Here is a 23,067-nt window from a genome sequence, read left to right as displayed (position 1 = left end):
GACTGTCACTTCCTGTTCTGGCCACACCCTCAGGTGGAGTCACAGTCCTTTATCTCCAGAGGCCTTGCATCACCAGCTTCAACCCCTAGATGGTGTCAAACTCAAAAAATAGCTCACATGAGATATTAAATTAAGTACAACCTAAATTAATCCTATTTTAGCTCCTACACATCCGGCCCCTAAATGTTTTAAACATAACATTAAACATTTACATACATTTACAAAAGGAGCTAATTAATCTAAATAATCAAATAACAAATAAAAAAGAAATTATATACTTTCCATTTATTTGAGCTCTAGTGATTTTCTTCCTCCAATATTAAGCACAGCTTTGTGATTGGTCGCTCCATAACACTTGTCTTTGTCTGTAGTTTGACTGACCGGACCATTCCATCAGAATCAGGTTTTGTTTCAAGAATTCTTGCAAGCGGCCATGACGATCGTGGAGAGGTAGGGTCAACGACCAACACAATATCTCCAACCTTGAGATTGGTCCTGATTTTAGACCATTTCTGTCTTTCTTGCATTAGTGTTAAGTATTCTTGTGTCCACCTTCTCCAAAACAGGTCTGCCAAATATTGCACTTGTTTCCACCGGCGCCTAGTATATGAGTCAGATTTGGAAAACTTGCCGGGGGGTAGAACTGGTTGCGACCTTTGCAGGAGAATATGGTTAGGGGTAAGAGCCTCCAGGTCAAAAGGGTCAGAGGATGCAGTGGTGATTGGGCGGTTGTTAAGAATAGCCTCAACTTCACAGAGCAATGTTTGAAGACCTTCATCGTCTACTACTTCTTGATGTAAGAGAGAATTAAAGATCCACCTTGCAGACCTGATAAGCCTTTCCCAAACGCCCCCATGGTGAGACGCCCCTGGTGGGTTAAAACTCCAGTCGATTCCCCTTTGAAGCATGGCACTTTGAATCTTACTGCTGTTCAGATTGGTGAAAGCCTTTTTAAGCTCTCTACATGCACCTACGAGATTGGTACCATTGTCAGACCAGACACGTTTTACTTGGCCCCTTCTACATATGAATCGTCTCAATGCATGAATACAGGAGTCAGTGTCCAAAGAGCTGGCCATTTCAAGATGAACAGCTCTGCATGACATACATGTAAAGAGTACGCCATATCTTTTGACAAAACTTCTTCCTCTTTTTGTTTCTATTGGGCCAAAATAGTCCATTCCCACATTTGTGAATGGTGGGAGATCTGATTGAGTTCTTTCTTTGGGCAGATTGGCCATCTTTTGTTCCTCAGATTTGCCTTTTAAGCGTCTGCATGTCACACACTTTGAAATTATTTGTCTTGCTGCAGTGTTGCCACTAATGATCCAATATTTCTTACGCAACTGAGCAAGAATATAATTTCTTCCACAATGTCCATATCTTTCATGAATGTGGCAAAGTAATAGATAGGAGGTGTGAGATTGTTTTGGAAGAATAATGGGATGTTTCATGCTTTCTGACATAATTGCCCTTGACAGTCGTCCTCCTACTCAAATTAATCCATCTTTTATTACAGGGTCTACTGTAGTTTGTAGAGGGAACTCCTTCTTTTAACATTATGTAAAGTAACCTTTAGCTTTTCGAATTCATTTGGGAAAGCTTGTCTTTGAGTATAGGATACCACTGCTTTCTCTGCTCTCCCAAGATCACTCATAGATATGAACTCACCACTAAGTGTTGATTTGAAAACATGCAGCTGGGAAGCCAGTTTGTGATGGCTAGAACGAGTGCTGACCTTAGTGGAAAGTCCATTCCTTTTAGCTGCAAGATCTAGCAGATTGTCTCCAAGTTTTTGGTACCATGCAACAGCTTTAAGCAATCTGGTCCAATCAGAGTAGTAAGACAGAAGCTTTTGAGTAGGACTCGGTTCACTTTGAGTAACTACATTACACACAATGGTTTGACTTTTAACCTCTGGGTCATCCTGTCTTAGGGACTCTTGTTTAAACCCCTCACTTGGCCAATTAACTTCTGATTGCCAGAGGAATTCAGGGCCACAAATCCATCTTTTACGTTCCAAAAACACTGGTACATTCAGCCCTCTAGATGCATCATCTGCTGGGTTGTCCTTACCAGAGACATACCTCCATTGCTGGATGCTGGTGTTTTCTCTTATGAACGATACTCTATTGGCAACATAAGTGTGGAATCTTACACTGTCATTGGCAATGTATTTTAACACTGCCTGACTATCTGTCCAGAACATTGACTTTTTCAGTGGGAGCTGTACTTCTGACTGAAGCATCTTGTCAATCTTAACAGACAACACAGCAGCTGCTAACTCAAGTCGTGGTATAGTCAACTGCTTTAAAGGGGCAACTCTTGCCTTTCCAATCATGAAAGCTACGTGAATGTTACCTTGCTCATTGATCATTCTGATGTAGCTTACGGTTCCGTATCCAAGTTCGCTGGCGTCAGCAAAATGATGCAACTGAAAGGACTGCGGCTTACCAAATCCATTGGGTTTTCTACATCGTGGAACACTGAAGGCTGCCAGCTTAGGGAGGTCATGAATCCAACTTAGCCATTGCTTAGACTGAGACGTAGTTATTGGCTTATCCCATCCATAACCTTCTTTGCACAATTGCTGTAAAAACTGTTTGGCTGGAAGAGTTAGGGGTGCCAAAATTCCGAGAGGATCAAAGATGGAACTCACCATGGAGAGAATACCTCTACGGGTATGGGGCTTTTCTTTAAGTGGAATGGTAAATCTAAAGGTGTCATCATCTACATTCCATTGGAGTCCTAAGGCATGGTCGACTGGTAACTTGTCTTTATCTAAATCCAAGGAACTTATGTTCTTTCCTCTTTGGTCCTCCTCAATGGCAGACAAGACGGTTCTACTATTACTCATCCATTTGATGAGTTGAAATCCCCCCAAGCTGCACAATTCCACCAAGTCTGATCTCAGTTGCATTGCTTCTGGTTCTGTGGGCAAAGACACTAGGCAATCATCAACGTAAAAATTATGCATTACTGTGTTGACTACTTGTGGTCTAAAATGACCATTGTCTTCTGCTGTTCTTCGCAAGGCAAAGCTAGCACAGCTTGGGGAAGAGACCGCTCCAAATAGGTGTACTAACATACGGTGATCTACTGGATTTTGCTCAATGTCCCCTTCTGGCCACCACAAGAAGCGTAAAAAGTTCACATTTGCTTTTGAGACTCTTACCTGGTGGAACATAGATTTAATGTCCGCCATCATTGCAATGGGCTCTTGACAGAACCTAAGCAGAACTCCGATCAGTGAGTTGGTAAGATCAGGCCCTTGCAATAGTTCCGTGTTCAAGGACACACCTTGATATGTTGCACCACAGTCAAACACAACTCTTAGTGTATTCTTTTTAGGGTGGTAGACTGCATGATGTGGAATATACCAGATTTGCCCTTCCACTTGTTCTACCTCTTCCTGTGGGACCACCTCAGCATATCCTTTATCTATCATGTCGCTGAGAAAGAATGTGTACTCTTTATGGAATGAATCATTTCTCTTAAACTTCCTTTTTAGACTCAGGAGACGTTGCATGGCCATGTGACGATTGTTGGGCATTAGCACATTATCTTTCCTAAATGGCAAGTTAAGTGAGTAGTGTCCATCCAATAGCGAAATTGACTTATTTGCAATTTCAAGAAACTTCTTGTCATCAAATGACATTTCACGTTTTTCCTCTGAGGCCTTTTCATTAAAGTCATGATTGTATTGACGAATCAGCAACTTTTCCAAATTTGCTACAGAGATTCGATTTATGGTAGCAGACAGACAGTGGTCACGACTTGCACTGGACTCCCCTCCTCTTAAGGGTCCATTGACTACCCATCCTACTAAGGTCTTGACTGCGTATGGGCCCTCACCTTGACTATTTATGATCTCCCATGGCTCAATGACCTTTGAGGCATTAGTTCCTATTAGTAGTTCAATGTTGCCATCAATTTCAGGGATATCAACTTTTTGTAGGTATGGCCATCTAGCAAGATCCTTTTTTGTGGGTATGTTTTCCATGGTGACTGGCATCTCCTTTTGTGTGAATACATCAGGCAACTGAATGAAATTGTTTTTGTCTAACCCAGAAATCTCTAACCCTGTGATTACATAAGTTGGCATGGACTTCTCCTGACTCAATGTCTTTAACAAGATGTTCGTTCTTTTACCTTTGATGTTCAACTGAGACATCAGACGTTCAGTACAGAAGGTAGCAGAACTTCCAGGATCAATGAAAGCATAGACTGGGATAATCTTGTCACCCTTAACAGCTTTAACTCTTACCGGAATCACTGAAAGGACATTATCCTGTATACCGGCCCCAATATGCCCACAAGCTGGCCGCATAACAGCAGAAGAGTTCACAGTTTCTTTTGTGTCAATCTTCTTTTCTTGCCGTACCTTTTGATCTGTTGGCTCAATGTGAAGGACACTTGGGTGTTGTTTAGAACAGGATGTACAAGTGAGTCTCTTCCTGCAGAATTTACTGAGGTGACCTTGATGTAAGCAACCAAAACAGATTCCCTTGGTTTTGAGGAAGTCTATTTTATCCCTGTGTTTCTTTTTCTTGAATAGCTTGCACTGCTCTAATGTGTGTTCACTGCTGCTACACAAATGACATAGGACTTTCAAATGGTTGACATTGGAGGACTGCTGAGTGGACTGACAAGTGGGAGTAGAGACACTAGTTGCAAAGGTACTTCCACCAGACTTAGGCTTAACTTTCATTGGAAATTTGTCTTTAGCTCTGCTTGTGGGTTTATCTTGAATATCTCCAAACACTGGGTCTGAAGCCACTTTTACTTGCTTCTCAATGAATAGGACAAGATCTTTAAATTGAGGTCTAATGTTATGGTTTTCTTGAAATTCCCACACATATGATCTCCAACCTTCCCTCAGTTTGTAAGGCAGTTTCATGACCAATATTTTCATGTTGGATGACAGGTTGATTTCATGCGAGTAATTCATGTCCTCCATTGCATTACAACAACTCCTTAAGAATACTGCATAGGCTTGCAGTGATTTGAAATCCTCAGGTCTAATCAAAGGCCATTCTAATGCTTTCTTCATATAGGCAGAACACATATTGAATTCATCTCCAAAGTGTTTCTGTAGTAAATCTCTTGCTCTACCATAACCCTTATCTGGGGTCATATGGAGACAGCTCCTTACCAGATCTTTGGGAAAGCCACTGGTATATTGATCAAGAAAGTAGAGCCGATCAGCACTGTTATCCGTTTTTTGCTCAATACCATACTCAAAGGCTCTTATGAATGGTCTGTACTTCAAAATATCACCATCGAAAGTTGGAATATCTCTCTGCGGCAGACTTGACAGCTGATGCTGCTTCACTAGAAGGGATGTTATGTCATTTTGGCATTGCAGGATATTTGCTAAACTGTTCAAATTTATATCAGAACTCATACTTGTCCTGCTACTCTTACTACTCTCTGAAGATTGTACGGACACATTAGATGTATTGGATGAGTTTGTCTGTGCATGGAGGCTAACTGGACCAGGCACTTGAACTCTTTGTTCTTCTTTCTGGCTGCATTGTGGCTTTCTGCCTGCTGTGGGATAGGACTGGGTTGAATGTCCTTAGGTCGAACACTTGGGGTATGCACAATAGAAAGGGCTTTCTCCAAAGAAAGGAATTCACACTCTGAAACATAACTTTTTGATGACAAGTCAGCAGGATAGGTATTTGTATTAGCATCAAAGATTGGGCCTTCACTTGGCTCCATCACATCGTGAGGTTTAGCTGTTAGGTCTGCTGCTGCGGCAGCTCCGTGATATTTACCCGCAGACATCAATACTGCAAGTTTGGCTGATGATGCTTCTAGCTGTGCTTTCAGCTCCAAAACTTCACGTTTCTTCTTTATGGCTTGCCTCTCCTTGTTTAGTGCTTCCTCTCTATCCTCCAAGTCATGTTTTTCTCTGAGAGCGGCCACCTTGGCTAAAATAGCCGCTCTTTCTGCTTCCACCTGTAAACTTGCAGATGCAACTGAGAATGTTTTTGATCTGGATTTACAACTGGATACCTGAGAGATGCTGTCCTTTGGGGCAATTTCAATCTCCTGATTTTCCACAGTTTTAGATACTCCAGACAGCCATTCAGAAACAGAAGAGAGAAAATTGTTAATGTCTGCCATTTTAGGTTTAAACCATTCAGTTTCATCTTGCCTTGCTTCCTCTTCCGACAACAACTCTTGATATGTTTCATGAAGAGATTTAAAATCATTCAATAGAGACACAAATTTATTCAAATTTTCTTTCACTTCTTGTACACATGAAGCATCTTCCATAAGTTCAAGCATTATGTTTTTTCTCTTAGTTAAGTGTGCAAGCTTTCCTTTTCTAGCATTTCGAAGCTTAGACACATGACCATTAACTTCTAGATCCATAACAGTACTTGAGAGGTCACCCTTGACTTTCTCTTCATCAAACTCATTAGCTGTAGCTTCCATACTTGCTACTTGCTATGGCACATGAAATATGCATGGAAGTGTGATGATTCCCATTAAACTGATATCAAATCATCTGATAATCCACTCTTCCTATAGCAGACTTCCAACACTTTGCATGGTTTCCAAATCAGCTCATTTCATTAACAGATTTTCATAACATCTGAAATCCTGTTCTAGTTCATCTTCTATTATTTCAAGGATTTGACTCAAGAAATGCATAGAGCTGTACATACCATGCGGTCCAAACAAACAGTCCATGCCATGTGCTCATCAATATCCATGCGCCTCACTTCTTCCAATACAAGCACACTTTTTCTCTTCAGCTTGTAGAAAGGAGTCTTTGACTTTTGTAATGGATAAATTATCCACTTTGGTGGCTGAACAAAAAAAAGGCTTGACGCTCACTGTCCAAAAAATTCAATTTTCCACAGCATAATTTTGCAGAACTGAAGGATTATTTATTAAATGAAAGTAACTCCATACAAAATGAAAAACTCAAAATCGTAAATAACTAAAGGATTGCAAAGATAACTTGTAGATTGTATTTCTCATGGAGTCAGGATTTGAGGTCAAAGACTGTCACTTCCTGTTCTGGCCACACCCTCAGGTGGAGTCACAGTCCTTTATCTCCAGAGGCCTTGCATCACCAGCTTCAACCCCTAGATGGTGTCAAACTCAAAAAATAGCTCACATGAGATATTAAATTAAGTACAACCTAAATTAATCCTATTTTAGCTCCTACAATTATTTATTCATATAATTTTTTTCCAGAAATGCATTCTTTCTGTAAGCGTTCGCCGATGGCATGGCGTTGCCACATTAGTCTTGAAGTGGCTCTCGAATCGAGTCAGCGCTCGCTTACGGCCACACCACCCTGAGCACGCCCGCTCTCGTCTGATCTCGGAAGCCAAGCAGGGTCGGGCCTGGTTAGTACTTGGATGGGAGACCGCCTGGGAATACCAGGTGCTGTAAGCATTTAATTCTTTATTTAATTAATTATTTAATTATTTATTCATATAATTTTTTTCCAGAAATGCATCCTTTCTGTAAGCGTTCGCCGATGGCATGGCGTTGCCACATTAGTCTTGAAGTGGCTCTCGAATCGAGTCAGCGCTCGTTTACGGCCACACCACCCTGAGCACGCCCGCTCTCGTCTGATCTCGGAAGCCAAGCAGGGTCGGGCCTGGTTAGTACTTGGATGGGAGACCGCCTGGGAATACCAGGTGCTGTAAGCATTTAATTCTTTATTTAATTAATTATTTAATTATTTATTCATATAATTTTTTTCCAGAAATGCATCCTTTCTGTAAGCGTTCGCCGATGGCATGGCGTTGCCACATTAGTCTTGAAGTGGCTCTCGAATCGAGTCAGCGCTCGCTTACGGCCACACCACCCTGAGCACGCCCGCTCTCGTCTGATCTCGGAAGCCAAGCAGGGTCGGGCCTGGTTAGTACTTGGATGGGAGACCGCCTGGGAATACCAGGTGCTGTAAGCATTTAATTCTTTATTTAATTAATTATTTAATTATTTGTTCATATAATTTTTTTCCAGAAATGCATCCTTTCTGTAAGCGTTCGCCGATGGCATGGCGTTGCCACATTAGTCTTGAAGTGGCTCTCGAATCGAGTCAGCGCTCGCTTACGGCCACACCACCCTGAGCACGCCCGCTCTCGTCTGATCTCGGAAGCCAAGCAGGGTCGGGCCTGGTTAGTACTTGGATGGGAGACCGCCTGGGAATACCAGGTGCTGTAAGCATTTAATTCTTTATTTAATTAATTATTTAATTATTTATTCATATAATTTTTTTCCAGAAATGCATCCTTTCTGTAAGCGTTCGCCGATGGCATGGCGTTGCCACATTAGTCTTGAAGTGGCTCTCGAATCGAGTCAGCGTTCGCTTACGGCCACACCACCCTGAGCACGCCCGCTCTCGTCTGATCTCGGAAGCCAAGCAAGGTCGGGCCTGTTTAGTACTTGGATGGGAGACCGCCTGGGAATACCAGGTGCTGTAAGCATTTAATTAATTATTTAATTATTTATTCATATAATTTTTTTCCAGAAATGCATCCTTTCTGTAAGCGTTCGCTGATGGCATGGCGTTGCCACATTAGTCTTGAAGTGGCTCTCGAATCGAGTCAGCGCTCGCTTACGGCCACACCACCCTGAGCACGCCCGCTCTCGTCTGATCTCGGAAGCCAAGCAGGGTCGGGCCTGGTTAGTACTTGGATGGGAGACCGCCTGGGAATACCAGGTGCTGTAAGCATTTAATTCTTTATTTAATTAATTATTTAATTATTTATTCATATAATTTTTTTCCAGAAATGCATCCTTTCTGTAAGCGTTCGCCGATGGCATGGCGTTGCCACATTAGTCTTGAAGTGGCTCTCGAATCGAGTCAGCGCTCGCTTACGGCCACACCACCCTGAGCACGCCCGCTCTCGTCTGATCTCGGAAGCCAAGCAGGGTCGGGCCTGGTTAGTACTTGGATGGGAGACCGCCTGGGAATACCAGGTGCTGTAAGCATTTAATTCTTTATTTAATTAATTATTTAATTATTTATTCATATAATTTTTTTCCAGAAATGCATCCTTTCTGTAAGCGTTCGCCGATGGCATGGCGTTGCCACATTAGTCTTGAAGTGGCTCTCGAATCGAGTCAGCGCTCGCTTACGGCCACACCACCCTGAGCACGCCCGCTCTCGTCTGATCTCGGAAGCCAAGCAGGGTCGGGCCTGGTTAGTACTTGGATGGGAGACCGCCTGGGAATACCAGGTGCTGTAAGCATTTAATTCTTTATTTAATTAATTATTTCATTATTTATTCATATAATTTTTTTCCAGAAATGCATCCTTTCTGTAAGCGTTCGCCGATGGCATGGCGTTGCCACATTAGTCTTGAAGTGGCTCTCGAATCGAGTCAGCGCTCGCTTACGGCCACACCACCCTGAGCACGCCCGCTCTCGTCTGATCTCGGAAGCCAAGCAGGGTCGGGCCTGGTTAGTACTTGGATGGGAGACCGCCTGGGAATACCAGGTGCTGTAAGCATTTAATTCTTTATTTAATTAATTATTTAATTATTTGTTCATATAATTTTTTTCCAGAAATGCATCCTTTCTGTAAGCGTTCGCCGATGGCATGGCGTTGCCACATTAGTCTTGAAGTGGCTCTCGAATCGAGTCAGCGCTCGCTTACGGCCACACCACCCTGAGCACGCCCGCTCTCGTCTGATCTCGGAAGCCAAGCAGGGTCGGGCCTGGTTAGTACTTGGATGGGAGACCGCCTGGGAATACCAGGTGCTGTAAGCATTTAATTCTTTATTTAATTAATTATTTAATTATTTATTCATATAATTTTTTTCCAGAAATGCATCCTTTCTGTAAGCGTTCGCCGATGGCATGGCGTTGCCACATTAGTCTTGAAGTGGCTCTCAAATCGAGTCAGCGTTCGCTTACGGCCACACCACCCTGAGCACGCCCGCTCTCGTCTGATCTCGGAAGCCAAGCAAGGTCGGGCCTGTTTAGTACTTGGATGGGAGACCGCCTGGGAATACCAGGTGCTGTAAGCATTTAATTAATTATTTAATTATTTATTCATATAATTTTTTTCCAGAAATGCATCCTTTCTGTAAGCGTTCGCTGATGGCATGGCGTTGCCACATTAGTCTTGAAGTGGCTCTCGAATCGAGTCAGCGCTCGCTTACGGCCACACCACCCTGAGCACGCCCGCTCTCGTCTGATCTCGGAAGCCAAGCAGGGTCGGGCCTGGTTAGTACTTGGATGCGAGACCGCCTGGGAATACCAGGTGCTGTAAGCATTTAATTCTTTATTTAATTAATTATTTAATTATTTATTCATATAATTTTTTTCCAGAAATGCATCCTTTCTGTAAGCGTTCGCCGATGGCATGGCGTTGCCACATTAGTCTTGAAGTGGCTCTCGAATCGAGTCAGCGCTCGCTTACGGCCACACCACCCTGAGCACGCCCGCTCTCGTCTGATCTCGGAAGCCAAGCAGGGTCGGGCCTGGTTAGTACTTGGATGGGAGACCGCCTGGGAATACCAGGTGCTGTAAGCATTTAATTCTTTTTTAATTAATTATTTAATTATTTATTCATATAATTTTTTTCCAGAAATGCATCCTTTCTGTAAGCGTTCGCCGATGGCATGGCGTTGCCACATTAGTCTTGAAGTGGCTCTCGAATCGAGTCAGCGCTCGCTTACGGCCACACCACCCTGAGCACGCCCGCTCTCGTCTGATCTCGGAAGCCAAGCAGGGTCGGGCCTGGTTAGTACCTGGATGGGAGACCGCCTGGGGATACCAGGTGCTGTAAGCATTTAATTCTTTATTTAATTAATTATTTAATTATTTATTCATATGATTTTTTTCCAGAAATGCATCCTTTCTGTAAGCGTTCGCCGATGGCATGGCGTTGCCACATTAGTCTTGAAGTGGCTCTCGAATCGAGTCAGCGCTCGCTTACGGCCACACCGCCCTGAGCACGCCCGCTCTCGTCTGATCTCGGAAGCCAAGAAGGGTCGGGCCTGGTTAGTACTTGGATGGGAGACCGCCTGGGAATACCAGGTGCTGTAAGCATTTAATTCTTTATTTAATTAATTATTTAATTATTTATTCATATAATTTTTTTCCAGAAATGCATCCTTTCTGTAAGCGTTCGCCGATGGCATGGCGTTGCCACATTAGTCTTGAAGTGGCTCTCGAATCGAGTCAGCGCTCGCTTACGGCCACACCACCCTGAGCACGCCCGCTCTCGTCTGATCTCGGAAGCCAAGCAGGGTCGGGCCTGGTTAGTACTTGGATGGGAGACCGCCTGGGAATACCAGGTGCTGTAAGCATTAAATTCTTTATTTAATTAATTATTTAATTATTTATTCATATAATTTTTTTCCAGAAATGCATCCTTTCTGTAAGCGTTCGCCGATGGCATGGCGTTGCCACATTAGTCTTGAAGTGGCTCTCGAATCGAGTCAGCGCTCGCTTACGGCCACACCACCCTGAGCACGCCCGCTCTCGTCTGATCTCGGAAGCCAAGCAGGGTCGGGCCTGGTTAGTACTTGGATGGGAGACCGCCTGGGAATACCAGGTGCTGTAAGCATTTAATTAATTATTTATTCATATAATTTTTTTCCAGAAATGCATCCTTTCTGTAAGCGTTCGCCGATGGCATGGCGTTGCCACATTAGTCTTGAAGTGGCTCTCGAATCGAGTCAGCGCTCGCTTACGGCCACACCACCCTGAGCACGCCCGCTCTCGTCTGATCTCGGAAGCCAAGCAGGGTCGGGCCTGGTTAGTACCTGGATGGGAGACCGCCTGGGGATACCAGGTGCTGTAAGCATTTAATTCTTTATTTAATTAATTATTTAATTATTTATTCATATGATTTTTTTCCAGAAATGCATCCTTTCTGTAAGCGTTCGCCGATGGCATGGCGTTGCCACATTAGTCTTGAAGTGGCTCTCGAATCGAGTCAGCGCTCGCTTACGGCCACACCGCCCTGAGCACGCCCGCTCTCGTCTGATCTCGGAAGCCAAGAAGGGTCGGGCCTGGTTAGTACTTGGATGGGAGACCGCCTGGGAATACCAGGTGCTGTAAGCATTTAATTCTTTATTTAATTAATTATTTAATTATTTATTCATATAATTTTTTTCCAGAAATGCATCCTTTCTGTAAGCGTTCGCCGATGGCATGGCGTTGCCACATTAGTCTTGAAGTGGCTCTCGAATCGAGTCAGCGCTCGCTTACGGCCACACCACCCTGAGCACGCCCGCTCTCGTCTGATCTCGGAAGCCAAGCAGGGTCGGGCCTGGTTAGTACTTGGATGGGAGACCGCCTGGGAATACCAGGTGCTGTAAGCATTAAATTCTTTATTTAATTAATTATTTAATTATTTATTCATATAATTTTTTTCCAGAAATGCATCCTTTCTGTAAGCGTTCGCCGATGGCATGGCGTTGCCACATTAGTCTTGAAGTGGCTCTCGAATCGAGTCAGCGCTCGCTTACGGCCACACCACCCTGAGCACGCCCGCTCTCGTCTGATCTCGGAAGCCAAGCAGGGTCCGGCCTGGTTAGTACTTGGATGGGAGACCGCCTGGGAATACCAGGTGCTGTAAGCATTTAATTAATTATTTATTTATTTATTCATATAATTTTTTTCCAGAAATGCATCCTTTCTGTAAGCGTTCGCCGATGGCATGGCGTTGCCACATTAGTCTTGAAGTGGCTCTCGAATCGAGTCAGCGCTCGCTTACGGCCACACCACCCTGAGCACGCCCGCTCTCGTCTGATCTCGGAAGCCAAGCAGGGTCGGGCCTGGTTAGTACTTGGATGGGAGACCGCCTGGGAATACCAGGTGCTGTAAGCATTTAATTCTTTATTTAATTAATTATTTAATTATTTATTTATATAATTTTTTTCCAGAAATGCATCCTTTCTGTAAGCGTTCGCCGATGGCATGGCGTTGCCACATTAGTCTTGAAGTGGCTCTCGAATCGAGTCAGCGCTCGCTTACGGCCACACCACCCTGAGCACGCCCGCTCTCGTCTGATCTCGGAAGCCAAGCAGGGTCGGGCCTGGTTAGTACTTGGATGGGAGACCGCCTGGGAATACCAGGTGCTGTAAGCATTTAATTCTTTATTTAATTAATTATTTAATTATTTATTCATATAATTTTTTTCCAGAAATGCATCCTTTCTGTAAGCGTTCGCCGATGGCATGGTGTTGCCACATTAGTCTTGAAGTGGCTCTCGAATCGAGTCAGCGCTCGCTTACGGCCACACCACCCTGAGCACGCCCGCTCTCGTCTGATCTCGGAAGCCAAGCAGGGTCGGGCCTGGTTAGTACTTGGATGGGAGACCGCCTGGGAATACCAGGTGCTGTAAGCATTTAATTAATTATTTATTCATATAATTTTTTTCCAGAAATGCATCCTTTCTGTAAGCGTTCGCCGATGGCATGCCGTTGCCACATTAGTCTTGAAGTGGCTCTCGAATCGAGCCAGCGCTCGCTTACGGCCACACCACCCTGAGCACGCACGCTCTCGTCTGATCTCGGAAGCCAAGCAGGGTCGGGCCTGGTTAGTACTTGGATGGGAGACCGCCTGGGAATACCAGGTGCTGTAAGCATTTAATTCTTTATTTAATTAATTATTTAATTATTTATTCATATAATTTTTTTCCAGAAATGCATCCTTTCTGTAAGCGTTCGCCGATGGCATGGTGTTGCCACATTAGTCTTGAAGTGGCTCTCGAATCGAGTCAGCGCTCGCTTACGGCCACACCACCCTGAGCACGCCCGCTCTCGTCTGATCTCGGAAGCCAAGCAGGGTCGGGCCTGGTTAGTACTTGGATGGGAGACCGCCTGGGAATACCAGGTGCTGTAAGCATTTAATTAATTATTTAATTATTTATTCATATAATTTTTTTCCAGAAATGCATCCTTTCTGTAAGCGTTCGCCGATGGCATGCCGTTGCCACATTAGTCTTGAAGTGGCTCTCGAATCGAGCCAGCGCTCGCTTACGGCCACACCACCCTGAGCACGCCCGCTCTCGTCTGATCTCGGAAGCCAAGCAGGGTCGGGCCTGGTTAGTACTTGGATGGGAGACCGCCTGGGAATACCAGGTGCTGTAAGCATTTAATTCTTTATTTAATTAATTATTTAATTATTTATTCATATAATTTTTTTCCAGAAATGCATCCTTTCTGTAAGCGTTCGCCGAAGGCATGGCGTTGCCACATTAGTCTTGAAGTGGCTCTCGAATCGAGTCAGCGCTCGCTTACGGCCACACCACCCTGAGCACGCCCGCTCTCGTCTGATCTCGGAAGCCAAGCAGGGTCGGGCCTGGTTAGTACTTGGATGGGAGACCGCCTGGGAATACCAGGTGCTGTAAGCGTTTGATTCTTTATTTAATTAATTATTTAATTATTTATTCATATAATTTTTTTCCAGAAATGCATTCTTTCTGTAAGCGTTCGCCGATGGCATGGCGTTGCCACATTAGTCTTGAAGTGGCTCTCGAATCGAGTCAGCGCTCGCTTACGGCCACACCACCCTGAGCACGCCCGCTCTCGTCTGATCTCGGAAGCCAAGCAGGGTCGGGCCTGGTTAGTACTTGGATGGGAGACCGCCTGGGAATACCAGGTGCTGTAAGCATTTAATTCTTTATTTAATTAATTATTTAATTATTTATTCATATAATTTTTTTCCAGAAATGCATCCTTTCTGTAAGCGTTCGCCGATGGCATGGCGTTGCCACATTAGTCTTGAAGTGGCTCTCGAATCGAGTCAGCGCTCGCTTACGGCCACACCACCCTGAGCACGCCCGCTCTCGTCTGATCTCGGAAGCCAAGCAGGGTTGGTCCTGGTTAGTACTTGGATGGGAGACCGCCTGGGAATACCAGGTGCTGTAAGCATTAAATTCTTTATTTAATTAATTATTTAATTATTTATTCATATAATTTTTTTCCAGAAATGCATCCTTTCTGTAAGCGTTCGCCGATGGCATGGCGTTGCCACATTAGTCTTGAAGTGGCTCTCGAATCGAGTCAGCGCTCGCTTACGGCCACACCACCCTGAGCACGCCCGCTCTCGTCTGATCTCGGAAGCCAAGCAGGGTCGGGCCTGGTTAGTACTTGGATGGGAGACCGCCTGGGAATACCAGGTGCTGTAAGCATTTAATTCTTTATTTAATTAATTATTTAATTATTTATTCATATAATTTTTTTCCAGAAATGCATCCTTTCTGTAAGCGTTCGCCGATGGCATGGCGTTGCCACATTAGTCTTGAAGTGGCTCTCGAATCGAGTCAGCGCTCGCTTACGGCCACACCACCCTGAGCACGCCCGCTCTCGTCTGATCTCGGAAGCCAAGCAGGGTCGGGCCTGGTTAGTACTTGGATGGGAGACCGCCTGGGAATACCAGGTGCTGTAAGCATTTAATTCTTTATTTAATTAATTATTTAATTATTTATTCATATAATTTTTTTCCAGAAATGCATCCTTTCTGTAAGCGTTCGCCGATGGCATGGCGTTGCCACATTAGTCTTGAAGTGGCTCTCGAATCGAGTCAGCGCTCGCTTACGGCCACACCACCCTGAGCACGCCCGCTCTCGTCTGATCTCGGAAGCCAAGCAGGCTCGGGCCTGGTTAGTACTTGGATGGGAGACCGCCTGGGAATACCAGGTGCTGTAAGCATTTAATTCTTTATTTAATTAATTATTTAATTATTTATTCATATAATTTTTTTCCAGAAATGCATCCTTTCTGTAAGCGTTCGCCGATGGCATGGCGTTGCCACATTAGTCTTGAAGTGGCTCTCGAATCGAGTCAGCGCTCGCTTACGGCCACACCACCCTGAGCACGCCCGCTCTCGTCTGATCTCGGAAGCCAAGCAGGGTCGGGCCTGGTTAGTACTTGGATGGGAGACCGCCTGGGAATACCAGGTGCTGTAAGCGTTTGATTCTTTATTTAATTAATTATTTAATTATTTATTCATATAATTTTTTTCCAGAAATGCATTCTTTCTGTAAGCGTTCGCCGATGGCATGGCGTTGCCACATTAGTCTTGAAGTGGCTCTCGAATCGAGTCAGCGCTCGCTTACGGCCACACCACCCTGAGCACGCCCGCTCTCGTCTGATCTCGGAAGCCAAGCAGGGTCGGGCCTGGTTACTACTTGGATGGGAGACCGCCTGGGAATACCAGGTGCTGTAAGCATTTAATTCTTTATTTAATTAATTATTTAATTATTTATTCATATAATTTTTTTCCAGAAATGCATCCTTTCTGTAAGCGTTCGCCGATGGCATGGCGTTGCCACATTAGTCTTGAAGTGGCTCTCGAATCGAGTCAGCGCTCGCTTACGGCCACTCCACCCTGAGCACGCCCGCTCTCGTCTGATCTCGGAAGCCAAGCAGGGTCGGGCCTGGTTAGTACTTGGATGGGAGACCGCCTGGGAATACCAGGTGCTGTAAGCATTTAATTCTTTATTTAATTAATTATTTAATTATTTATTCATATAATTTTTTTCCAGAAATGCATCCTTTCTGTAAGCGTTCGCCGATGGCATGGCGTTGCCACATTAGTCTTGAAGTGGCTCTCGAATCGAGTCAGCGCTCGCTCACGGCCCCACCACCCTGAGCACGCCCGCTCTCGTCTGATCTCGGAAGCCAAGCAGGGTCTGGCCTGGTTAGTACTTGGATGGGAGACCGCCTGGGAATACCAGGTGCTGTAAGCATTTAATTAATTATTTATTTATTTATTCATATAATTTTTTTCCAGAAATGCATCCTTTCTGTAAGCGTTCGCCGATGGCATGGCGTTGCCACATTAGTCTTGAAGTGGCTCTCGAATCGAGTCAGCGCTCGCTTACGGCCACACCACCCTGAGCACGCCCGCTCTCGTCTGATCTCGGAAGCCAAGCAGGGTCGGGCCTGGTTAGTACTTGGATGGGAGACCGCCTGGGAATACCAGGTGCTGTAAGCATTTAATTCTTTATTTAATTAATTATTTAATTATTTATTCATATAATTTTTTTCCAGAAATGCATCCTTTCTGTAAGCGTTCGCCGATGGCATGGCGTTGCCACATTAGTCTTGAAGTGGCTCTCGAATCGAGTCAGCGCTCGCTTACGGCCACACCACCCTGAGCACGCCCGCTCTCGTCTGATCTCGGAAGCCAAGCAGGGTCGGGCCTGGTTAGTACTTGGATGGGAGACCGCCTGGGAATACCAGGTGCTGTAAGCATTTAATTCTTTTTTAATTAATTATTTAATTATTTATTCATATAATTTTTTTCCAGAAATGCATCCTTTCTGTAAGCGTTCGCCGATGGCATGGCGTTGCCACATTAGTCTTGAAGTGGCTCTCGAATCGAGTCAGCGCTCGCTTACGGCCACACCACCCTGAGCACGCCCGCTCTCGTCTGATCTCGGAAGCCAAGCAGGGTCGGGCCTGGTTAGTACTTGGATGGGAGACCGCCTGGGAATACCAGGTGCTGTAAGCATTTAATTCTTTATTTAATTAATTATTTAATTATTTATTCATATGATTTTTTTCCAGAAATGCATCCTTTCTGTAAGCGTTCGCCGATGGCATGGCGTTGCCACATTAGTCTTGATGTGGCTCTCGAATCGAATCAGCGCTCGCTTACGTCCACACCGCCCTGAGCACGCCCGCTCTCGTCTGATCTCGGAAGCCAAGCAGGGTCGGGCCTGGTTAGTACTTGGATGGGAGACCGCCTGGGAATACCAGGTGCTGTAAGCATTTAATTCTTTATTTAATTAATTATTTAATTATTTATTCATATAATTTTTTTCCAGAAATGCATCCTTTCTGTAAGCGTTCGCCGATGGCATGGCGTTGCCACATTAGTCTTGAAGTGGCTCTCGAATCGAGTCAGCGCTCGCTTACGGCCACACCACCCTGAGCACGCCCGCTCTCGTCTGATCTCGGAAGCCAAGCAGGGTCGGGCCTGGTTAGTACTTGGATGGGAGACCGCCTGGGAATACCAGGTGCTGTAAGCATTAAATTCTTTATTTAATTAATTATTTAATTATTTATTCATATAATTTTTTTCCAGAAATGCATCCTTTCTGTAAGCGTTCGCCGATGGCATGGCGTTGCCACATTACTCTTGAAGTGGCTCTCGAATCGAGTCAGCGCTCGCTTACGGCCACACCACCCTGAGCACGCCCGCTCTCGTCTGATCTCGGAAGCCAAGCAGGGTCGGGCCTGGTTAGTACTTGGATGGGAGACCGCCTGGGAATACCAGGTGCTGTAAGCATTTAATTAATTATTTATTTATTTATTCATATAATTTTTTTCCAGAAATGCATCCTTTCTGTAAGCGTTCGCCGATGGCATGGCGTTGCCACATTAGTCTTGAAGTGGCTCTCGAATCGAGTCAGCGCTCGCTTACGGCCACACCGCCCTGAGCACGCCAGCTCTCGTCTGATCTCGGAAGCCAAGCAGGGTCGGGCCTGGTTAGTACTTGGATGGGAGACCGCCTGGGAATACCAGGTGCTGTAAGCATTTAATTCTTTATTTAATTAATTATTTAATTATTTATTCATATAATTTTTTTCCAGAAATGCATCCTTTCTGTAAGCGTTCGCCGATGGCATGCCGTTGCCACATTAGTCTTGAAGTGGCTCTCGAATCGAGTCAGCGCTCGCTTACGGCCACACCACCCTGAGCACGCCCGCTCTCGTCTGATCTCGGAAGCCAAGCAGGGTCGGGCCTGGTTAGTACTTGGATGGGAGACCGCCTGGGAATACCAGGTGCTGTAAGCATTTAATTCTTTATTTAATTAATTATTTAATTATTTATTCATATAATTTTTTTCCAGAAATGCATCCTTTCTGTAAGCGTTCGCCGATGGCATGGCGTTGCCACATTAGTCTTGAAGTGGCTCTCGAATCGAGTCAGCGCTCGCTTACGGCCACACCACCCTGAGCACGCCCGCTCTCGTCTGATCTCGGAAGCCAAGCAGGGTCGGGCCTGGTTAGTACTTGGATGGGAGACCGCCTGGGAATACCAGGTGCTGTAAGCATTAAATTCTTTATTTAATTAATTATTTAATTATTTATTCATATAATTTTTTTCCAGAAATGCATCCTTTCTGTAAGCGTTCGCCGATGGCATGGCGTTGCCACATTAGTCTTGAAGTGGCTCTCGAATCGAGTCAGCGCTCGCTTACGGCCACACCACCCTGAGCACGCCCGCTCTCGTCTGATCTCGGAAGCCAAGCAGGGTCGGGCCTGGTTAGTACTTGGATGGGAGACCGCCTGGGAATACCAGGTGCTGTAAGCATTTAATTCTTTATTTAATTAATTATTTAATTATTTATTCATATAATTTTTTTCCAGAAATGCATCCTTTCTGTAAGCGTTCGCCGATGGCATGGCGTTGCCACATTAGTCTTGAAGTGGCTCTCGAATCGAGTCAGCGCTCGCTTACGGCCACACCACCCTGAGCACGCCCGCTCTCGTCTGATCTCGGAAGCCAAGCAGGGTCGGGCCTGGTTAGTACTTGGATGGGAGACCGCCTGGGAATACCAGGTGCTGTAAGCATTTAATTCTTTATTTAATTAATTATTTAATTATTTATTCATATAATTTTTTTCCAGAAATGCATCCTTTCTGTAAGCGTTCGCCGATGGCATGGCGTTGCCACATTAGTCTTGAAGTGGCTCTCGAATCGAGTCAGCGCTCGCTTACGGCCACACCACCCTGAGCACGCCCGCTCTCGTCTGATCTCGGAAGCCAAGCAGGCTCGGGCCTGGTTAGTACTTGGATGGGAGACCGCCTGGGAATACCAGGTGCTGTAAGCATTTAATTCTTTATTTAATTAATTATTTAATTATTTATTCATATAATTTTTTTCCAGAAATGCATCCTTTCTGTAAGCGTTCGCCGATGGCATGGCGTTGCCACATTAGTCTTGAAGTGGCTCTCGAATCGAGTCAGCGCTCGCTTACGGCCACACCACCCTGAGCACGCCCGCTCTCGTCTGATCTCGGAAGCCAAGCAGGGTCGGGCCTGGTTAGTACTTGGATGGGAGACCGCCTGGGAATACCAGGTGCTGTAAGCGTTTGATTCTTTATTTAATTAATTATTTAATTATTTATTCATATAATTTTTTTCCAGAAATGCATTCTTTCTGTAAGCGTTCGCCGATGGCATGGCGTTGCCACATTAGTCTTGAAGTGGCTCTCGAATCGAGTCAGCGCTCGCTTACGGCCACACCACCCTGAGCACGCCCGCTCTCGTCTGATCTCGGAAGCCAAGCAGGGTCGGGCCTGGTTACTACTTGGATGGGAGACCGCCTGGGAATACCAGGTGCTGTAAGCATTTAATTCTTTATTTAATTAATTATTTAATTATTTATTCATATAATTTTTTTCCAGAAATGCATCCTTTCTGTAAGCGTTCGCCGATGGCATGGCGTTGCCACATTAGTCTTGAAGTGGCTCTCGAATCGAGTCAGCGCTCGCTTACGGCCACTCCACCCTGAGCACGCCCGCTCTCGTCTGATCTCGGAAGCCAAGCAGGGTCGGGCCTGGTTAGTACTTGGATGGGAGACCGCCTGGGAATACCAGGTGCTGTAAGCATTTAATTCTTTATTTAATTAATTATTTAATTATTTATTCATATAATTTTTTTCCAGAAATGCATCCTTTCTGTAAGCGTTCGCCGATGGCATGGCGTTGCCACATTAGTCTTGAAGTGGCTCTCGAATCGAGTCAGCGCTCGCTCACGGCCCCACCACCCTGAGCACGCCCGCTCTCGTCTGATCTCGGAAGCCAAGCAGGGTCTGGCCTGGTTAGTACTTGGATGGGAGACCGCCTGGGAATACCAGGTGCTGTAAGCATTTAATTAATTATTTATTTATTTATTCATATAATTTTTTTCCAGAAATGCATCCTTTCTGTAAGCGTTCGCCGATGGCATGGCGTTGCCACATTAGTCTTGAAGTGGCTCTCGAATCGAGTCAGCGCTCGCTTACGGCCACACCACCCTGAGCACGCCCGCTCTCGTCTGATCTCGGAAGCCAAGCAGGGTCGGGCCTGGTTAGTACTTGGATGGGAGACCGCCTGGGAATACCAGGTGCTGTAAGCATTTAATTCTTTATTTAATTAATTATTTAATTATTTATTCATATAATTTTTTTCCAGAAATGCATCCTTTCTGTAAGCGTTCGCCGATGGCATGGCGTTGCCACATTAGTCTTGAAGTGGCTCTCGAATCGAGTCAGCGCTCGCTTACGGCCACACCACCCTGAGCACGCCCGCTCTCGTCTGATCTCGGAAGCCAAGCAGGGTCGGGCCTGGTTAGTACTTGGATGGGAGACCGCCTGGGAATACCAGGTGCTGTAAGCATTTAATTCTTTTTTAATTAATTATTTAATTATTTATTCATATAATTTTTTTCCAGAAATGCATCCTTTCTGTAAGCGTTCGCCGATGGCATGGCGTTGCCACATTAGTCTTGAAGTGGCTCTCGAATCGAGTCAGCGCTCGCTTACGGCCACACCACCCTGAGCACGCCCGCTCTCGTCTGATCTCGGAAGCCAAGCAGGGTCGGGCCTGGTTAGTACTTGGATGGGAGACCGCCTGGGAATACCAGGTGCTGTAAGCATTTAATTCTTTATTTAATTAATTATTTAATTATTTATTCATATGATTTTTTTCCAGAAATGCATCCTTTCTGTAAGCGTTCGCCGATGGCATGGCGTTGCCACATTAGTCTTGATGTGGCTCTCGAATCGAATCAGCGCTCGCTTACGGCCACACCGCCCTGAGCACGCCCGCTCTCGTCTGATCTCGGAAGCCAAGCAGGGTCGGGCCTGGTTAGTACTTGGATGGGAGACCGCCTGGGAATACCAGGTGCTGTAAGCATTTAATTCTTTATTTAATTAATTATTTAATTATTTATTCATATAATTTTTTTCCAGAAATGCATCCTTTCTGTAAGCGTTCGCCGATGGCATGGCGTTGCCACATTAGTCTTGAAGTGGCTCTCGAATCGAGTCAGCGCTCGCTTACGGCCACACCACCCTGAGCACGCCCGCTCTCGTCTGATCTCGGAAGCCAAGCAGGGTCGGGCCTGGTTAGTACTTGGATGGGAGACCGCCTGGGAATACCAGGTGCTGTAAGCATTAAATTCTTTATTTAATTAATTATTTAATTATTTATTCATATAATTTTTTTTCCAGAAATGCATCCTTTCTGTAAGCGTTCGCCGATGGCATGGCGTTGCCACATTACTCTTGAAGTGGCTCTCGAATCGAGTCAGCGCTCGCTTACGGCCACACCACCCTGAGCACGCCCGCTCTCGTCTGATCTCGGAAGCCAAGCAGGGTCGGGCCTGGTTAGTACTTGGATGGGAGACCGCCTGGGAATACCAGGTGCTGTAAGCATTTAATTAATTATTTATTTATTTATTCATATAATTTTTTTCCAGAAATGCATCCTTTCTGTAAGCGTTCGCCGATGGCATGGCGTTGCCACATTAGTCTTGAAGTGGCTCTCGAATCGAGTCAGCGCTCGCTTACGGCCACACCGCCCTGAGCACGCCCGCTCTCGTCTGATCTCGGAAGCCAAGCAGGGTCGGGCCTGGTTAGTACTTGGATGGGAGACCGCCTGGGAATACCAGGTGCTGTAAGCATTTAATTCTTTATTTAATTAATTATTTAATTATTTATTCATATAATTTTTTTCCAGAAATGCATCCTTTCTGTAAGCGTTCGCCGATGGCATGCCGTTGCCACATTAGTCTTGAAGTGGCTCTCGAATCGAGTCAGCGCTCGCTTACGGCCACACCACCCTGAGCACGCCCGCTCTCGTCTGATCTCGGAAGCCAAGCAGGGTCGGGCCTGGTTAGTACTTGGATGGGAGACCGCCTGGGAATACCAGGTGCTGTAAGCATTTAATTCTTTATTTAATTAATTATTTAATTATTTATTCATATAATTTTTTTCCAGAAATGCATCCTTTCTGTAAGCGTTCGCCGATGGCATGGCGTTGCCACATTAGTCTTGAAGTGGCTCTCGAATCGAGTCAGCGCTCGCTTACGGCCACACCACCCTGAGCACGCCCGCTCTCGTC

At 45.3% G+C, this 23,067-nt stretch overlaps 1 long non-coding RNA gene, 56 other non-coding genes and 6 pseudogenes across 57 annotated transcripts in view; all 63 read left to right on the top strand.

Annotated features, from left to right (window-relative positions):
- The window catches only part of LOC141353270 (uncharacterized), a 508,637-nt gene that overhangs the window by 408,109 nt on the left and 77,461 nt on the right, over positions 1-23,067 (top strand). The window lies entirely within an intron of this gene.
- LOC141356436 (5S ribosomal RNA) lies at positions 7,307-7,425 on the top strand. The gene has a single exon (XR_012362898.1). It is a non-coding gene; the product is annotated as a 5S ribosomal RNA (ribosomal RNA).
- Positions 7,567-7,685, top strand: LOC141357271 (5S ribosomal RNA). The gene has a single exon (XR_012363752.1). It is a non-coding gene; the product is annotated as a 5S ribosomal RNA (ribosomal RNA).
- Positions 7,827-7,945, top strand: LOC141356435 (5S ribosomal RNA). Its single transcript, XR_012362897.1, has one exon. It is a non-coding gene; the product is annotated as a 5S ribosomal RNA (ribosomal RNA).
- On the top strand, positions 8,087-8,205 carry LOC141356434 (5S ribosomal RNA). Its single transcript, XR_012362896.1, has one exon. It is a non-coding gene; the product is annotated as a 5S ribosomal RNA (ribosomal RNA).
- On the top strand, positions 8,347-8,465 carry LOC141353679 (5S ribosomal RNA; annotated as a pseudogene).
- Positions 8,595-8,713, top strand: LOC141356433 (5S ribosomal RNA). Its single transcript, XR_012362895.1, has one exon. It is a non-coding gene; the product is annotated as a 5S ribosomal RNA (ribosomal RNA).
- LOC141356432 (5S ribosomal RNA) lies at positions 8,855-8,973 on the top strand. Its single transcript, XR_012362894.1, has one exon. It is a non-coding gene; the product is annotated as a 5S ribosomal RNA (ribosomal RNA).
- Positions 9,115-9,233, top strand: LOC141356431 (5S ribosomal RNA). Its single transcript, XR_012362893.1, has one exon. It is a non-coding gene; the product is annotated as a 5S ribosomal RNA (ribosomal RNA).
- Positions 9,375-9,493, top strand: LOC141356430 (5S ribosomal RNA). Its single transcript, XR_012362892.1, has one exon. It is a non-coding gene; the product is annotated as a 5S ribosomal RNA (ribosomal RNA).
- On the top strand, positions 9,635-9,753 carry LOC141356429 (5S ribosomal RNA). The gene has a single exon (XR_012362891.1). It is a non-coding gene; the product is annotated as a 5S ribosomal RNA (ribosomal RNA).
- On the top strand, positions 9,895-10,013 carry LOC141353678 (5S ribosomal RNA; annotated as a pseudogene).
- Positions 10,143-10,261, top strand: LOC141353740 (5S ribosomal RNA; annotated as a pseudogene).
- On the top strand, positions 10,403-10,521 carry LOC141356428 (5S ribosomal RNA). The gene has a single exon (XR_012362890.1). It is a non-coding gene; the product is annotated as a 5S ribosomal RNA (ribosomal RNA).
- On the top strand, positions 10,662-10,780 carry LOC141353469 (5S ribosomal RNA). Its single transcript, XR_012360565.1, has one exon. It is a non-coding gene; the product is annotated as a 5S ribosomal RNA (ribosomal RNA).
- On the top strand, positions 10,922-11,040 carry LOC141358558 (5S ribosomal RNA). The gene has a single exon (XR_012365055.1). It is a non-coding gene; the product is annotated as a 5S ribosomal RNA (ribosomal RNA).
- Positions 11,182-11,300, top strand: LOC141356427 (5S ribosomal RNA). Its single transcript, XR_012362888.1, has one exon. It is a non-coding gene; the product is annotated as a 5S ribosomal RNA (ribosomal RNA).
- LOC141356426 (5S ribosomal RNA) lies at positions 11,442-11,560 on the top strand. The gene has a single exon (XR_012362887.1). It is a non-coding gene; the product is annotated as a 5S ribosomal RNA (ribosomal RNA).
- LOC141353468 (5S ribosomal RNA) lies at positions 11,682-11,800 on the top strand. The gene has a single exon (XR_012360564.1). It is a non-coding gene; the product is annotated as a 5S ribosomal RNA (ribosomal RNA).
- Positions 11,942-12,060, top strand: LOC141358556 (5S ribosomal RNA). Its single transcript, XR_012365053.1, has one exon. It is a non-coding gene; the product is annotated as a 5S ribosomal RNA (ribosomal RNA).
- Positions 12,202-12,320, top strand: LOC141356425 (5S ribosomal RNA). Its single transcript, XR_012362886.1, has one exon. It is a non-coding gene; the product is annotated as a 5S ribosomal RNA (ribosomal RNA).
- Positions 12,462-12,580, top strand: LOC141353720 (5S ribosomal RNA; annotated as a pseudogene).
- On the top strand, positions 12,710-12,828 carry LOC141356424 (5S ribosomal RNA). The gene has a single exon (XR_012362885.1). It is a non-coding gene; the product is annotated as a 5S ribosomal RNA (ribosomal RNA).
- On the top strand, positions 12,970-13,088 carry LOC141356423 (5S ribosomal RNA). The gene has a single exon (XR_012362884.1). It is a non-coding gene; the product is annotated as a 5S ribosomal RNA (ribosomal RNA).
- Positions 13,230-13,348, top strand: LOC141356422 (5S ribosomal RNA). Its single transcript, XR_012362883.1, has one exon. It is a non-coding gene; the product is annotated as a 5S ribosomal RNA (ribosomal RNA).
- On the top strand, positions 13,470-13,588 carry LOC141358430 (5S ribosomal RNA). The gene has a single exon (XR_012364925.1). It is a non-coding gene; the product is annotated as a 5S ribosomal RNA (ribosomal RNA).
- LOC141356421 (5S ribosomal RNA) lies at positions 13,730-13,848 on the top strand. The gene has a single exon (XR_012362882.1). It is a non-coding gene; the product is annotated as a 5S ribosomal RNA (ribosomal RNA).
- Positions 13,978-14,096, top strand: LOC141356420 (5S ribosomal RNA). The gene has a single exon (XR_012362881.1). It is a non-coding gene; the product is annotated as a 5S ribosomal RNA (ribosomal RNA).
- LOC141357065 (5S ribosomal RNA) lies at positions 14,238-14,356 on the top strand. The gene has a single exon (XR_012363540.1). It is a non-coding gene; the product is annotated as a 5S ribosomal RNA (ribosomal RNA).
- LOC141356419 (5S ribosomal RNA) lies at positions 14,498-14,616 on the top strand. Its single transcript, XR_012362880.1, has one exon. It is a non-coding gene; the product is annotated as a 5S ribosomal RNA (ribosomal RNA).
- Positions 14,758-14,876, top strand: LOC141357795 (5S ribosomal RNA). Its single transcript, XR_012364282.1, has one exon. It is a non-coding gene; the product is annotated as a 5S ribosomal RNA (ribosomal RNA).
- Positions 15,018-15,136, top strand: LOC141356418 (5S ribosomal RNA). The gene has a single exon (XR_012362879.1). It is a non-coding gene; the product is annotated as a 5S ribosomal RNA (ribosomal RNA).
- On the top strand, positions 15,278-15,396 carry LOC141356417 (5S ribosomal RNA). Its single transcript, XR_012362877.1, has one exon. It is a non-coding gene; the product is annotated as a 5S ribosomal RNA (ribosomal RNA).
- On the top strand, positions 15,538-15,656 carry LOC141358529 (5S ribosomal RNA). Its single transcript, XR_012365025.1, has one exon. It is a non-coding gene; the product is annotated as a 5S ribosomal RNA (ribosomal RNA).
- On the top strand, positions 15,798-15,916 carry LOC141357063 (5S ribosomal RNA). The gene has a single exon (XR_012363538.1). It is a non-coding gene; the product is annotated as a 5S ribosomal RNA (ribosomal RNA).
- LOC141358408 (5S ribosomal RNA) lies at positions 16,058-16,176 on the top strand. Its single transcript, XR_012364903.1, has one exon. It is a non-coding gene; the product is annotated as a 5S ribosomal RNA (ribosomal RNA).
- Positions 16,318-16,436, top strand: LOC141357746 (5S ribosomal RNA). The gene has a single exon (XR_012364233.1). It is a non-coding gene; the product is annotated as a 5S ribosomal RNA (ribosomal RNA).
- Positions 16,578-16,696, top strand: LOC141354236 (5S ribosomal RNA; annotated as a pseudogene).
- LOC141356416 (5S ribosomal RNA) lies at positions 16,826-16,944 on the top strand. The gene has a single exon (XR_012362876.1). It is a non-coding gene; the product is annotated as a 5S ribosomal RNA (ribosomal RNA).
- Positions 17,086-17,204, top strand: LOC141356415 (5S ribosomal RNA). Its single transcript, XR_012362875.1, has one exon. It is a non-coding gene; the product is annotated as a 5S ribosomal RNA (ribosomal RNA).
- On the top strand, positions 17,345-17,463 carry LOC141356414 (5S ribosomal RNA). Its single transcript, XR_012362874.1, has one exon. It is a non-coding gene; the product is annotated as a 5S ribosomal RNA (ribosomal RNA).
- On the top strand, positions 17,605-17,723 carry LOC141358575 (5S ribosomal RNA). Its single transcript, XR_012365072.1, has one exon. It is a non-coding gene; the product is annotated as a 5S ribosomal RNA (ribosomal RNA).
- LOC141356413 (5S ribosomal RNA) lies at positions 17,865-17,983 on the top strand. Its single transcript, XR_012362873.1, has one exon. It is a non-coding gene; the product is annotated as a 5S ribosomal RNA (ribosomal RNA).
- Positions 18,125-18,243, top strand: LOC141356412 (5S ribosomal RNA). Its single transcript, XR_012362872.1, has one exon. It is a non-coding gene; the product is annotated as a 5S ribosomal RNA (ribosomal RNA).
- Positions 18,373-18,491, top strand: LOC141358559 (5S ribosomal RNA). Its single transcript, XR_012365056.1, has one exon. It is a non-coding gene; the product is annotated as a 5S ribosomal RNA (ribosomal RNA).
- Positions 18,633-18,751, top strand: LOC141356411 (5S ribosomal RNA). The gene has a single exon (XR_012362871.1). It is a non-coding gene; the product is annotated as a 5S ribosomal RNA (ribosomal RNA).
- Positions 18,893-19,011, top strand: LOC141356410 (5S ribosomal RNA). Its single transcript, XR_012362870.1, has one exon. It is a non-coding gene; the product is annotated as a 5S ribosomal RNA (ribosomal RNA).
- On the top strand, positions 19,153-19,271 carry LOC141356409 (5S ribosomal RNA). Its single transcript, XR_012362869.1, has one exon. It is a non-coding gene; the product is annotated as a 5S ribosomal RNA (ribosomal RNA).
- On the top strand, positions 19,413-19,531 carry LOC141356408 (5S ribosomal RNA). Its single transcript, XR_012362868.1, has one exon. It is a non-coding gene; the product is annotated as a 5S ribosomal RNA (ribosomal RNA).
- On the top strand, positions 19,673-19,791 carry LOC141358528 (5S ribosomal RNA). Its single transcript, XR_012365024.1, has one exon. It is a non-coding gene; the product is annotated as a 5S ribosomal RNA (ribosomal RNA).
- Positions 19,933-20,051, top strand: LOC141357062 (5S ribosomal RNA). The gene has a single exon (XR_012363537.1). It is a non-coding gene; the product is annotated as a 5S ribosomal RNA (ribosomal RNA).
- On the top strand, positions 20,193-20,311 carry LOC141358407 (5S ribosomal RNA). The gene has a single exon (XR_012364902.1). It is a non-coding gene; the product is annotated as a 5S ribosomal RNA (ribosomal RNA).
- Positions 20,453-20,571, top strand: LOC141357745 (5S ribosomal RNA). The gene has a single exon (XR_012364232.1). It is a non-coding gene; the product is annotated as a 5S ribosomal RNA (ribosomal RNA).
- LOC141354235 (5S ribosomal RNA) lies at positions 20,713-20,831 on the top strand (annotated as a pseudogene).
- LOC141356406 (5S ribosomal RNA) lies at positions 20,961-21,079 on the top strand. The gene has a single exon (XR_012362866.1). It is a non-coding gene; the product is annotated as a 5S ribosomal RNA (ribosomal RNA).
- LOC141356405 (5S ribosomal RNA) lies at positions 21,221-21,339 on the top strand. Its single transcript, XR_012362865.1, has one exon. It is a non-coding gene; the product is annotated as a 5S ribosomal RNA (ribosomal RNA).
- Positions 21,480-21,598, top strand: LOC141356404 (5S ribosomal RNA). Its single transcript, XR_012362864.1, has one exon. It is a non-coding gene; the product is annotated as a 5S ribosomal RNA (ribosomal RNA).
- Positions 21,740-21,858, top strand: LOC141356967 (5S ribosomal RNA). Its single transcript, XR_012363439.1, has one exon. It is a non-coding gene; the product is annotated as a 5S ribosomal RNA (ribosomal RNA).
- On the top strand, positions 22,000-22,118 carry LOC141356403 (5S ribosomal RNA). Its single transcript, XR_012362863.1, has one exon. It is a non-coding gene; the product is annotated as a 5S ribosomal RNA (ribosomal RNA).
- LOC141356402 (5S ribosomal RNA) lies at positions 22,261-22,379 on the top strand. Its single transcript, XR_012362862.1, has one exon. It is a non-coding gene; the product is annotated as a 5S ribosomal RNA (ribosomal RNA).
- Positions 22,509-22,627, top strand: LOC141356966 (5S ribosomal RNA). The gene has a single exon (XR_012363438.1). It is a non-coding gene; the product is annotated as a 5S ribosomal RNA (ribosomal RNA).
- Positions 22,769-22,887, top strand: LOC141356401 (5S ribosomal RNA). The gene has a single exon (XR_012362861.1). It is a non-coding gene; the product is annotated as a 5S ribosomal RNA (ribosomal RNA).
- The window catches only part of LOC141356400 (5S ribosomal RNA), a 119-nt gene continuing 80 nt past the window's right edge, over positions 23,029-23,067 (top strand). The window contains exon 1 of the ribosomal RNA XR_012362860.1: positions 23,029-23,067. This exon is cut by the window's right edge and continues 80 nt beyond it. This is a non-coding gene — a ribosomal RNA (5S ribosomal RNA).

Source organism: Misgurnus anguillicaudatus, chromosome 21, assembly GCF_027580225.2.
Source record: "Misgurnus anguillicaudatus chromosome 21, ASM2758022v2, whole genome shotgun sequence".
Taxonomy (NCBI): domain Eukaryota; kingdom Metazoa; phylum Chordata; class Actinopteri; order Cypriniformes; family Cobitidae; genus Misgurnus; species Misgurnus anguillicaudatus.
Note: the sequence above shows the minus strand (reverse complement) of the source record. Positions and strands in the feature narration are given on the sequence as shown.